This window comes from Sinocyclocheilus anshuiensis, unplaced genomic scaffold (assembly GCF_001515605.1).
Source record: "Sinocyclocheilus anshuiensis isolate Anshui unplaced genomic scaffold, SAMN03320099.WGS_v1.1 scaffold521, whole genome shotgun sequence".
Classification (NCBI taxonomy): Eukaryota; Metazoa; Chordata; class Actinopteri; order Cypriniformes; family Cyprinidae; genus Sinocyclocheilus; species Sinocyclocheilus anshuiensis.
In genome coordinates, this window is record NW_015540882.1 from 805,944 (window position 1) to 819,673 (window position 13,730).

The 13,730-nt window shown below is 36.9% G+C and overlaps 1 pseudogene; it reads right to left on the reverse strand.

Annotated features, from left to right (window-relative positions):
- LOC107688575 (serine/threonine-protein kinase BRSK2-like) overlaps positions 1–13,730 on the reverse strand; it is an 89,273-nt pseudogene that overhangs the window by 19,920 nt on the left and 55,623 nt on the right.

The following is a 13,730-nucleotide window of genomic DNA, read 5'->3' on the forward strand; positions in this document are numbered from 1 at the left end:
TGATTTTCCACAGAAGTGCACAGGGTCTATTTATCTAAGCCTGAAATCGATAGATAAATAGGTTTATTTATCTTTATCGATGTCAGGCGATAAAAAGGAGTTTATCGCCTGACATCCTCGGTCACATACATACATCTGAACAAACATCATATGTCTTCCCCCGGAGGTCATAGGTTGACGTCGGAATTTCACATATGCCGGTTTTCATATCTGGACATCTAACGGGTCACCGGGGTCAACACAACGTGGGTGGTCGCAACGTGGGCGGTCACTATGTGGGGGAGGGGCCGCGTGGGGGAGGGGGAAAGGTCACAAAGGTCAAAGCCATCAATCATTTTTTACATAAAGTGCCGGGTATAGCTACTTACATGACACCCATGTCTGGTTCTTGTCTAAAAAGACGGGTTTATGAGGTTTAATACATTTGGCTGCTTTTAGCCTTACCCTGGATTTGGTTCACCCTCCGCCTATGTGTAAGGGTGAAAGATTTCCACTTGCAGATTTCACAGAGTTCCAGTTGGTCATGAGAATTCGCTGCGTTGACCCAAAGAAAGCTGTTTGAGTTGTGCTACACACATCGCTACCAGTGCTGGCTAGTAACTGATTACATGTAATCTGGATTATGTAATCAGATTCCAAAAATTAAGTACTTGTAATTAAATTACATTTGAAAATACTTATCGGACTACAGTTTTTTTTTGTTTTTTTGATTACATATTATTCACACAATAGCAATACATTATTCATAATTCACCTAATATATTTACTTGAAGTACCCCCCAAGATTTTAAGGTAACAAGGTAACAATAATTAAGTAGCACATTTGCATGTTCACGATCCTCTGATGCAGGTTAATGGTCACATGACATGCATGTAAACAAATAAAATATTTTATATATTATATATTTTCTTTCTCTTTGTATTTTTATATCAATATTGTACAACATTATGCTATTTAAATCAATGCGATAAACAAGTTAGGTCAAAAGTAATCTAAAAGTAATCAAAAAGTAATCCTACTACAGGCCCTTCTGGAATACATTGGTTCTGAATGTCATATTCAACGATACAATGCTGATAAAGTGTTTTTTGAACTTTCAATGCATCTCCTTAATTGAGCTAAGCTAAGATGTAATTTAGTGTTTTTGATGCTTGACAATTTTTTTGCTTACAGCTGCCCAATTAGGGCAGAGAGTTGCTGTCTTGGACTATGTCGAACCTTCACTAAAAGGTACATACCCACCCATTTATAGTTGTCATCATCTATAAAGTAATCTAAAAGTAATCAAAAAGTAATGTAATTGATTACGTTCCTAACTACAATTTTTTGTCATTTAATTTGGATTCAGTAACAGACCACAATTTCTAAGTAATCTACCCAGCATTGCTACACTATTGACAATGGATTTTTCCCCGCAAAATTGTGCAGAAATTAACTTTTGTGTAGCTGAAGGTGAGGAAAACGTCGCTAACCGTGACGAGCAACTTTTTAAGCGCATATTTAAACCACTTGCAGGTCTAAACGGCAGACTAAACTCCCTTACCTTCTGCACAAACCTCTCGAGGCACAACATCTAAATGCTAATGATTCACGCTTTTCCTTTGACCTCTAATGAAAGAGGCAGCCACGGGGAGGATGGAAACATCACAGACTAGCATTTTACAGAATTGAAACACAAATCAGAAAGGTATTTGCAAATGTAAAAACACAGGCTTCCAGCCAAGCCTATCAAAACCGGTGCGACGGGCAAAGTCTTTCAATCTGATCGAGAGAACGCAGAAGCATATATTCAAATATTCATAGCTGTCATTTACAACGGAGGAATGAAACGGGATTGGAGGCATGCAAAAGAGATTGCTTACCGAGAGAAAGGCGTGGACGATGTCGGCTTTTATAGAGCTCAGAGGCTTGTCCTTAATAACCACGAAGATCTGCTCCTCTTTCTCTAGGTTGATGAAGTTACCAAACCAAGATTTTTTGGCAAGTCTGCAGAGCGAGAGAAATATGAAACATTAACTTTTTATGAAGTCTTCAGGGGATACAAGATCAGTCCTTATCAGAGCTCAGAATAAGATAGATCCTATAGCGCTTATGCAAAATAAATTGATACTGAATAATTCATAAAAGGGACTATGTGAAAGAACGGCACAGCAGAGGGTCTACAAATTAACATGAACTTTGCATGAGGTCATATTGATGGCTGCGGCAAAAATGGCTAATTAAGTCATATACAAATCCATAAGGCGCTCGTCTCACAGCTATGTTTGTACATATTTATTCTTTTTTTTTATTTTTATGATATCAGTTTATTTCATTGTTTTGAACATTAATGAAAATAATAAATGTTTAGATATTTTAAAGTGTAATACTATTTACAATGTAATATATATCAGTGAACATGTTGACTTTGCATTGTAAATTGTAAATATATTTCTGCATGTTGCTATGAAAAAGTTCAGAAGTTGCAGTCATAATTAGTGAATGATAGGTATTGTTAAACAACTGTTGCATTTTTGCTGCAGTAGGTCTCTTGAAAATTAAAGCATCTCTGTTGATGGAAAAATCAAGCAAAACCCCTGGTGTTTAAACTAGCAGATGTAATTTGGTCTCATTTTAACATACAAAGGAATAACCGTCTGTCTAAACCTCGTTCTAGCTCTAAAAAGCTTCAGTCCGCCGCTGTTGTGTATCAACAAAGCACAGTCGCTCGCAACTTCCAGAAACTGATTTATGGCAGAGGATGACAAAAGAAAGCAGAGAGCGCCGCAGCTTATCCAGCTGGCGCGGAAAGCGAGAGAGAGGCGGATAAGTTATGGAAGACAAAATAGAAAACAAAAGAGGACGAGGCATCACTCCGTGTGGGGGAGAGAGTTTGTGACTGCTGTCTGCTGTGTGCTAAAACCCGTCTCAGTGGGAGAAAGATATGACTGAGCTTCCATTAGACTGGGAAAAAAAAGACTAAATGGTTTAACAGAGGCAAACATAACTCACAATGATTTCTGAAGTGCTGAGGGGGGTTTACATCAACACTGTTGTTGGGTAAGTATTGTTCAAGGTCTGCTATTCGTCGATGCTTTTTGGCGACGGTGTTTCTAGCACAAAACTGATTTAATGGTAAGCTGGAAACGCATTATGGCATTTTTATGTAAGCCAAATGTCCCTATAATGATAATAAAACCTGAAATCACGTATACTGTAAGGACCTCCCAGGTAAATAAAGGGAGCAAATAAAAATTTACTAATAATTTATATGAGAATTTTATGTAAAAGTACACTAGACCGAGTCTTATCATGCGTAGCAAAATAAATAAATAAGTAAAATTCCAGTAGTAAGTGATCCAGGTATCCCTATAATGCTCTCTAAATAAAAATAAATAAATATATAAATAAAAACAATGAAATAATTCAAGTATAGCAGACCAAGACATCTTGCGTAGGAAAAAAAAACACATAACAATCCTCTCTCTCTCATGAAAAAGGTTCACAAAGCTACTGAAAATAAGTATAATATATGGGAAATCCGTAACATGCTATAAAAAGCTGTGTACTCACTCTGGGGAAGACTCTGGCGTGAGGCTGGACATTTCCTCTTGAGTGGGAACTGTTCAGAATAAAGCAAGGATGTTAGCAGGTTCCATTTTTGTCATTCATCAAAGTTGTGTATCACTTTCAAATGATTTATCTAATCTCAGTATGTAGGACAGAAATAATTACTGCCTATAGTTGCATGCAAATGTGCATCATTTGCGAGTATTTGTCACAGGTTGCCCATTTGGCTTGGGATTAAAGGTTACGTCAACAATAAAACTGGATCATTAAGGGGTCACATGCAGGAGAAGGTATTAAGAAATGCAAACTGATGCTACTAAAACAACGTGAGGTGGTAACCATGGTAGCAGGCTTAAAATGAGTTTACAGTCAGTATGTAAATGAGAGCATTTAGCCACAACAAGCCATGAAACGGATCCAGTCAAACTGGAGGAGGTAAGAGCTTTATTTCAGGCCTATAATGACTCAATGTAGAGTGACTACGTTAAGAGGGATTTAGAAGATCTAGTCAAAATCATCTCTTTGTTGGCCACCCAAACATTTCCAGGTGTTTGTGACTTATAACTGAGCTAATAGTAAACCAAGTTTATTTAAACACCCCATGAAACAGTTTAAGGGTGGACATTTTTTTTTTTCTTTTCTTTGCCAACAAAGTTGAGGCATTGGAAAAGTCCAACAGGAATTTGGGGCAGGACTGTTTTTAAATAGCCAGTAGTCTTTAGTTTATGTTGCAGCCTGACAAAACCAGAAGACGTGACATTTTTCTATTTCTAGTTTGGGACATGTTGTAATTAGAATTAAGCCTCCAACATACTTCAAGTACAATTGAAGAATGAACTGGTGAAACAAAATCAGGCCAAAACGAATTTTGTTTGGTGTTCATTGTAGAGGTTTGAACATGGATGGAAAAGACATGGATTAAACGCCACACAACAGTAATTTTGATTTCATGCAGTCATGAATTGTAGCCTGGCAATCCAGAGTTTCGGCCCGAGATGCTGGGATAGGCTGCAACATCTCAGCGACCCTACTTAAGACAAGTGGTTTGGAGAATGCATGGATGGATGAATTGTAGCTTGTTTACTGTATCCACCAATTTGACACGATACCTTGTAGTTTCCTGCGGTGAAAGCGCGGTGAGCCCAGGAAGCTGTTCCTGATGGAGTTGAGGCGCGTCTTCCAGGGCATTCCCCCGATGGAGGGGCTGGGGGGTGGCGTAGGGGTCGGCGTCCCCGTGGGGCTGTCCTTAGGCGTGTGCACGGGTGTTCCTTTGGGGGTGGGGATAGGGCTGCCCCTTGGAGAGGGGTGGGGGGTCACCTGTATGGTGGGGATAGATTTGGTGGTGTGGTCAGAGTCGGGAACTGGGTGGAAGTGGTGTAGTCGGATAGGGGAAAGAGGGACAACAGGCCTAAAGGGGACCGAGAGTTGAGGGGGTATGATGGAGGCTGGGGTTGCCTGCCGCACCAGTGGGCTGCCCGGTATACAGGGAACTTGTGGTTGACATGGAGTTGAAGGTTCTGACTTGGCTGTCAAAATGTGTTCGGGCCCAGATTCGGGTAGGGGGTTTGATCGGGCGGATTGTAAGGGTTTGTCTTTGGGTTTGGCTGGAAGAGTTTGGGTCTTTGGGCAGGGCAAGAGATACTAAGATATAGAGTTTGGTGTTAGGGAGTTAGAAGTTGGGGATTTTAACTCGTTTTGATCCGAGTTTGGTTTTAGGGAGTCGGTGATACTAGAGCTGGGGGACAAGAGCAGCTCAGTGGACTGTGGTGGGACACAGAACTTCCGGACGGGCTTTAGGGGAAGGTGAGAACCAGAGCAGAACACATCGAGATATACAGGCACAGGTCACAAGCATTGTGGGTAAAACACACAAAAAGGCAAGGAACAATTTAAGGAGGAAAAAGGAGCCGTCGTGATGCAGAAGAAACAAAAAGGCGTGCAGTTAGCCAAGACCGGTGAGCGAAAGATGCAACAAGATCATTATGAAGAGCAAATCAAGTCTTTTCAGGCACACCAATGGGAAAATAAAAAGGGATTTAAGAGCAAATGTTCTGCCGTGAAATGAACAACTTGGTTATCAAACAAGAAATCATGTATGAGAGGTGTGGACAATGGCATTTGTAGCATGACTTTGGACTAACTAATGTCAAAGAAATGTACTGCCTGACTGCGTCCAAGTTCTGAATTATGCGTGAACCTTCAAAGCTTGTGAGCGTCTCAATAGGAATGTCTCAAATCTCAAAACACAAAAGCTACAAAGTTGCAGAAATACTTCACGCACTAATCGTCTCTTCACAGTTGGAATCCAGAAAAGTAATCAAAGCAAACATTAACCTAACATTAAAAGTCTTCAAAATCCTCAATTTTCATGTGACATACAGAACAGAGGTTTAGAGTGAACTTCTAAATCAATTTCCACTTGGAATCAGCACTATATTTTGGCGAGCTTTAGGGTAAGGCTTTGGTAATCTGTGAGCCGTCTTAAACAAGCCAACTGGAAAAGTTTAGCCAACAGCTTCTGTGCTAATCAGAGGAGTGGGATTTTCTACATTGTTGCCTGAGCTGGATTTTCACTTGGGGAAAGACACAGAGAGCAGCAGATAGGATGAAAGAGTATATCTCCATGAAACAAAAACTGCTTTCTTCTGCAACTCACTCTTGCACAATTTAACTGTCTTGTTTACTTTGCATGCTAGAGGCCAGAATGCTATTTCCTGGGTTCCTAAACCTGACAACCTGTTCATTTTCATGAGCTTTCAAGTCATTCATGACTGCTAGATAAGGATTTTTTTTTTTAATAATTTCCCACGCAATAAAAAAAAAAACACTGAATTTGTCAATAATCACAAAATTATTATCTTTAAATAAAAATAAAACTTAATGAAACATATGAAACACAATGAAATAATCATTGAAACAGAATATTTGAGCTCAGTTCATTGTAGTTGACTAAAACCATAATTATTTTCGTTACTTGAATTAAAATACATTTTAACTGAAATAAAATCAAAACAAAAACAAACTTTTTTTTTAGCTAGCTGCCAAAGCCACATTTCCGTTTTCATTTATTTTAACTTGATTTACTAAAATAACAAACGAAAACTGAAGTAATAAACAATTAAAACTATAGACATATTTTTTAAAATAATAAAAATGACAAAAACACAAAATTATAAGAACTTCAAATTTAAAATGAAAACAAAAAGTATAAAAATAAAAACTAATTCAAAATATTTTAAAAACATCTATAATAGTATCTCAATAATAATAAAACAACTTTGTTTCAGCTAGTTGCCAAAGCAACATTTTTCATTTTTGTTTAAAGTTGAAATACTAAAATTAGTAAAACTAAATAAACTAAAACTTAATAATAAAAAACTACATAGACAATAACTAATAAAAAAAAATCACAAAAACTTTCAAATTAAAATGAAAACATAAAAATAAAATCTAATTCAAAATATTAACAAAAACTATATAACTATAATAGTATATCAGTGATACTAAAATAACACTGCTACAAACATCCTACGCACTTTGCATTATGAGCTCTTTGCTTACTAATATCATGTATCTTACTAATCACAGTTGTGTAGTATGTACTATGTCCTACAAACACAAAATGGCATGTGATATGATTGGCATGAAGGTGCTTGAGCAGATGCGTGCTGATTGGTGGACAGAGAGAAGCGGGCGTGCTGGGGGCGGCGTTTACTCACCCGTGGGCTGCTGAGAGGGCTGGTGGAGAGACCAGAGGACGCGCCGCTGATGGACCGTGACCTGAGAGGACACAGACCATAAAACACATTGTCAGACGCCGCTTACAGCTGAGAGAGGACAGAAGGTGAAAACATCTGTGAGTGCTGATGTACACACTCAATTGTAGAAACAAAAAGCAAAACTGATATCTTATTGCCAGATATTAAATAAAATCAAGCTTTATTTGTCAGTTTACTGTATTTTTTTTTAAAATTATTTTGGCCACATCAGGCCATAAACATTTTTATTAATGGCTATAAAAAGAGTATTTAGCATTATTACGTTTTTTGTTGTTGTTGTTTTTAATATATATATATAAACACTACCGTTTGGGGTCAGTATGTTTTTTTTTTTTTTACAGAAATTAATACTTTTATTAAAAGAAAAAGTTATAATAAAATAATAATAATATTTATCAGGCAATATACTGATAAATATTGCCTTGAGCAAGGCACCGAACCCCCAACTGCTCCCCGGGCGCCGCAGCAAAAAATGGCTCCGGGTGTGTGTTCACGGTGTGTGTGTTCACTGCTGTGTGTGTGCACTTTGGATGGGTTAAATGCAGAGCACTAATTCCAAGTATGGGTCACCATACTTGGCCACATGTCACGTCACTCACTTTTTTTTTTTTTTTTTTTTTAAGAAGACTGGAGTAATGATGCTGAAAATTCAGCTTTGCATCGCAGGGATAAATTACATGTTAAACCATATTTAAATAGATAACAGTTATTTTAAATTGTAATATTATTTCGCAATATTACTCTTTTTACTGTATTTTTGCTCAAATAAATTTTTACAAATAAAAAAAAAAAGATAATGTTGAAAAATCTTATTGACCCCCAACTTTTTAATGTATAAAAATTAAATAAAATAATATAATTTTGCCCCATGACAATTTTATCAGTTTTTACTGATAAATATTGCATTTGTGGGAAACAGTGTGAGTCATTAAGATAAAATACAGATAGTTAATGTTATTTAATCCAGTTTTGTGTCTTATGGCTCTTAAAATCTTAGTCTAAGCTTTTTGTTAAATTAATATTAATATTATTAATAATAATAATATAAAGTCCAAATACTTTAATATTCATAGATTTATTTTTAAATAAAAAAGGGAAGTTCTATCTTCAAGCATGGTTGCATCGTTCTGAGCTGTAACTTTTTCTTTTTTTTTGACAGCAGATGTCAACGCAGATACAGATCGAACATTTCAATCATCTCCAAGAAAGAAGCATGTCCATTTTCAGCTCACAGGCTGTCTTCATCAGAACAGAGAGCCACCCAACATGACTCTCAACAGCTGTTCTTTCACTCTCACGCATCCTTCTCATCCCAGCACTCCTCAATGTTTTCTGACATATCCGTCTTTCCCCTTTACAAACAACACGCTACTGTACAGTGATATATCTGATGGTCATTTTTCAGGTTTAAATCAGCAAAAGATTTTCAAAGTGGTCTCAGACTTCTCCACCAGCTTTTGTCTTGTCTTTCTCTTCACATTCTTATCACTTTTGCCACTGTAAATCTTGATCTCTCTGTCCCTGCGTCTCTCTGGATCTCTAATCCAGGTCAGTTGTCAGGTATGTTTGGGATAGAAGCAGCCCCTCGGCTTTAAAGCACTGAGCTGGACAGCGGTCTGATCGGAGTCCCTAAAAACAGGGTAAGCTTCACTAAGAACAACACATGCTAAGGGACATAAATAAAGTGATAGCAAAAGACAGAGAGAGAAAAAGACCTAAAGAAAGAAAGATTAAAGTAACAGTTCACCGAAAACTGTATAAAAAAAATAAAAATGCTGTTAACTCATCCTCAGGCCATCCAAGATTTAGCTCTTAGACTTTTTTTTCTTTTAGATTTTTAGCTGAAACTGTGGTCCTTGGTGATTCATATAACGCAAGTCAACGGCTGCCATAACAGAGTCAAAAAAAAAGCATATCAAGGAACACAAAATTCATACCCTTGGCTCCTGGTGATATATTGAGGTCTAATGAAGCGAAACAAACAGTCTGTGCAAGAAACTGAACATTATTTACAACATTATTACCTTTAATCCAGAGCTTCAGGCAAACAGGGAAATCTGATTATTTTCCGCAAACTGGTTCTTTTGGACGGTTCGTTTCAATTAACTGATTCCGTTCACAAGTTTGTTTACATAATCACACAATGATGAAATGAATACGCCATTATATTATTAAAGCACCCAATAATGATGTGAACACATGTTTTATCTGTCTAAAGTGTATAAAGTCAATAAACTAGTTTTCATCAGCTCACCTTTTTACATAAACCATAAGAAACCATAAAAACGTTCATTTCACCCCTTTATTCAAGTGTTCAGTTCATGCATGCGCATATCAGTGGTTCATCAGTCTTCAGTCTGAGTCAAACTGTTTCTTCAGTTCAGACTGTTGGAGGAACTGGAGCGCTGAATCAGTTCATTCATCATAAGATCAGATATGCTGCTATTTTGGCTCATTTCGAGTCGGAGTGACTGTCAGGCGTCTGAAAGTGAGTTTTGATTGAGTAACCTGTAGCTCTGTGCTGCTCGAGTCGTGAACTGTTTCAGATGATTCAGTCCGATCTGGTGAACTGGTTCATTCAATTCACTAAAAACAACCAATTCAAAAGAATGATCCGTTTGTGAACCGGACATCACTCCAGACTGTTTGCCTGAGGCTCTGGATTACAGGTAATAATGTTGTAAATATTGTTCAGTTTCTGCAAAGACCTCAAAATATAATCAGGAACCACGGGTATTAATTTTGCTCAAAAACGGGCAGCTGCTGTCTTGCATTTTATCACAAAGGAGCATGGTTTCAGCTAAAAATAGGGTGACCAGATTTCTCTTGGTTCAATACGGAACAGGACGGGACGGGACAGGACAGGGGGTACGGGGGATATATGACCACGATATGAGAAAATGTATTTCATGATATCTAAATTATATATATATACACACACACACACACACACACACACACATGCACAATTATTTATTATATAAAAATAAAGAAGCAAATTACAAACCATAAGACAAATACAAAATATGCAAATTAAATATTAAATTAACTCATTTTTCTAATACAGTAGGTTTAATATGTATACATTTATTTAACATCCTTTGTTGTTTGATTAACATGAATGAGACAGACAGGTATTTAATTAGGCTGCTGTCCCTTTAAGACCGAATGAATGTAATATACTGACACATATATCCAGTTGTCACCCAGGCCCGTAACCAGCTTTGAGGCCACCGAGGTCCGGACCTCGGTAAATTTTTCATGTTCAAAAATAAAATTTGTTCTTTGAATGACTAATTTGCTGTTAAAGTCCTCATACGAATGCCTGCATGACATGTACAATTCAGTTTAGAAAGTTTGCAAGAATGTTTAGTGTCCCTGGTATGAAAATGATCGCTGCAAGATGCTGGCAGACTGAACGAGGCTTGAGCAGTGTTGCCAGATTGGATGGACGATTTCCAGCCCAAAAGCTCATAAAAACCCGCCCAAAACTTTAACTGTCAAAATAATGTGATGGAATATGTAAATCAAGGTTGATAAGGGCAATTTTTAACTCCTTAAAACAAAACAATGACGACAAAATAATATAAATAAATATAACGTTAGATAAATTTCCCAGGTAAATGGATCAAATCGGGGCAAATAGCCTACATTAAAGAGAATTAGGCTACCGAACATGAATAAAATATGCAAGCAGACACTGTCAAAACGGCAATCAAGAAATGATCCGATACCCTCGAAACAACACATGCATCATTTTCAATGTCAGCAGTCAGAATAATCCAATTTAAATGCAAAAAGTGCCCAATATAAGTGATAGGAAAAAGCAACGTAATTAGCAGGTATTTCACACTCGTTCATGCACACACCATGACAGTCAAAACTGTGTCATTCATTGATACATACTGAATTATAATCCAACAATTAAAAAAACAAAACAATACTGAGCTTATCCTTACAGTAGGATAAATACAGTGTTGGTAGCATAATCTGATAGGTAGCATTATTTGTCAGAACACCTGTTCTTAAACTGAAATCAATCAAAAAAGCCCACGGACAGGTTTTTGCTGACAGGATACGACATTCGGTAAGGGAAACACAAATTTATCATGATATTATCTGTCATAAACGTTATCAACACTGTCAAAAACAGTAGTATTTAACACTAGTACACACAGATCTGTAGAACAAGTAGGTTACAGAATGAAATGAAATACGCAAAAAACTAGCCATGAAGAAGTCTATGCTGTCATTCAGTATAGTTAAATTTTCACAAATCATGCTATAAACTTTAATAAGAGCACTAGACAAAGTTATTGCAGTTATGTATTGTTACAATAAACTGATAAAATTATCCACCCTTAAATATAAAAAAAAGTGAAAAGTGACGTGACATGTGGCCAAGTATGGTGACCCATACTCGGAATTAGTGCTCTGCATTTATCCCATCCAAAGTGCACACACACAGCAGTGAACACACACACACACCGTGAACACACACCCGGAGCAGTAAAGTATTTACAAATTTTGATTTTTTTTCATCTTCCACCGCTGCTTTTTCATTTGGCTGACTCATATTCCACAAACAACATCTGTGATGGAGAAAATGGGTTGTAAAATAAAGATGATCTTAATCGTCTGCTGCATTACACCATCCCTGAACTACATCTGAAATGCAGATCATGTTGAAATAAGATGCCTCAGAATATATTAAGAACGGAACAGGGAGATTTAATTTGAAGTGAAGGTAAAGATTAGATTATCAACTGACTTTTATGACCAAAACAGATTTTTTTTTTTTTTGTGTCTGATTACCTACACGCAAATATAATCAATGGATTAAAATTTTTACTCTAATTAATTACACAGTGTGGTGATTAATTAATCTAATTAGATATTACAAAAAGTAGCTTCAGAATTTTAAATTTTTGGGTAAACTATTCCTTAAATTTGTTTTTTTTATTAATATAGATTTTTATTAATATGTAATTATAATTTTTTTATGACATTATACTCTAAATAAGAAACTAAAAGGTGGCAGTAAATATCTTAATGAATAAGTCATTGAGTCATTCATTCATTCATTCGATTCGTTCAAACGGCTGATTCATTCAGAAATTGTGATGCTTAGAGACGCACAACAGTTCTGCTGTCTCTACAATATTGCTCGTGTGATATCGATTATCATATGATATAAATATGAGGCAAACTCGTACAGCAGCATTTTTTTGCCCAATATCTTAAATTTTAAGAGCTGCATTTATGGATTACATATTTGTTGCCCTGCATCATGTTTGTCATCAGTCAACTGTATGAAATGTAAGATGACGTACAGGTCTGGGTTGGGTGCATTAACGGTGTTAAAATATTTTAATCGCGTAATTTTTTCATAACTAAATTAAATTTACGTTTTAACCTGACAGCCCTAGTCTTAAAGGGTTAGTTCACCCAAAAATGAAAATTCTGTCATTAATTACTCACCCTCATGTCGTTCCACACCCCTAAGACCTTCGTTCATCTTCAGAACACAAATTAAGATATTTTTGATCAAATCCGATGGCTCAGAGACAGCAACGCCACCCAAACTCTCAAGATCCATAAAAGTACTATGGATCTGATAATAAAAGTCATTATCCTTACGCGGTTAACGCAGTAAGCACACTCTCACACACACACACATCCCCCGGACCTCACTAATTTTCAAAGCCTGGGTACGGCCATGTTTTCACCCACCTATTTACGTTCACTTAAGCCATAACCAACTGTATTTACGTGAGATACTCCACATGATGGAGATTTTGACAGCTGTGTGTATTTGACAATAAAGGCACAAGGAGAACTGATCGCAGAACTAGGATCGCGCGGGCGTGCGGCCGAGAGAGCGCTTCTGTGTGTCTGTCATTCAGCGTGATTCCACCTATCTATCCCGCCTTCACTTACTGCAATTGATAACAAATTGTGATTGGATGGTAATTTGGTTCTACAACAAGCTTAGTTACCTTTGATTAGGCTGTTCTCGCGTGACAGAACACTTCTACTACTTGCTCTGATCACCCAGTCGTAAAGACATTTGGAAATACGGGACAAAACGGTATTTTTTCAAAATAAGTCAGGACACAAAAAATAGAGCTGAAATACGGGACTGTCCCGGGAAAAACGGGACGTCTGGTCACCCTAGCTAAAAATCTTCTTTACTTTTCTACTGAAGAAAAAAAGTCAACTATGTCTTGTATGGCCTGAGGGTGTGTAAATCAACAGCAAATTTTCATTTTTGGGTGAACAATCCGTTTAAGAGACATGACAAAATGGATGTTTATATTTAATTCAATAGGCTTGGCTGAAACCTTTTAAAGGGGTCATATGATGCTTTTTTTAAAGATCATTATTTTGTGTATTTGGTG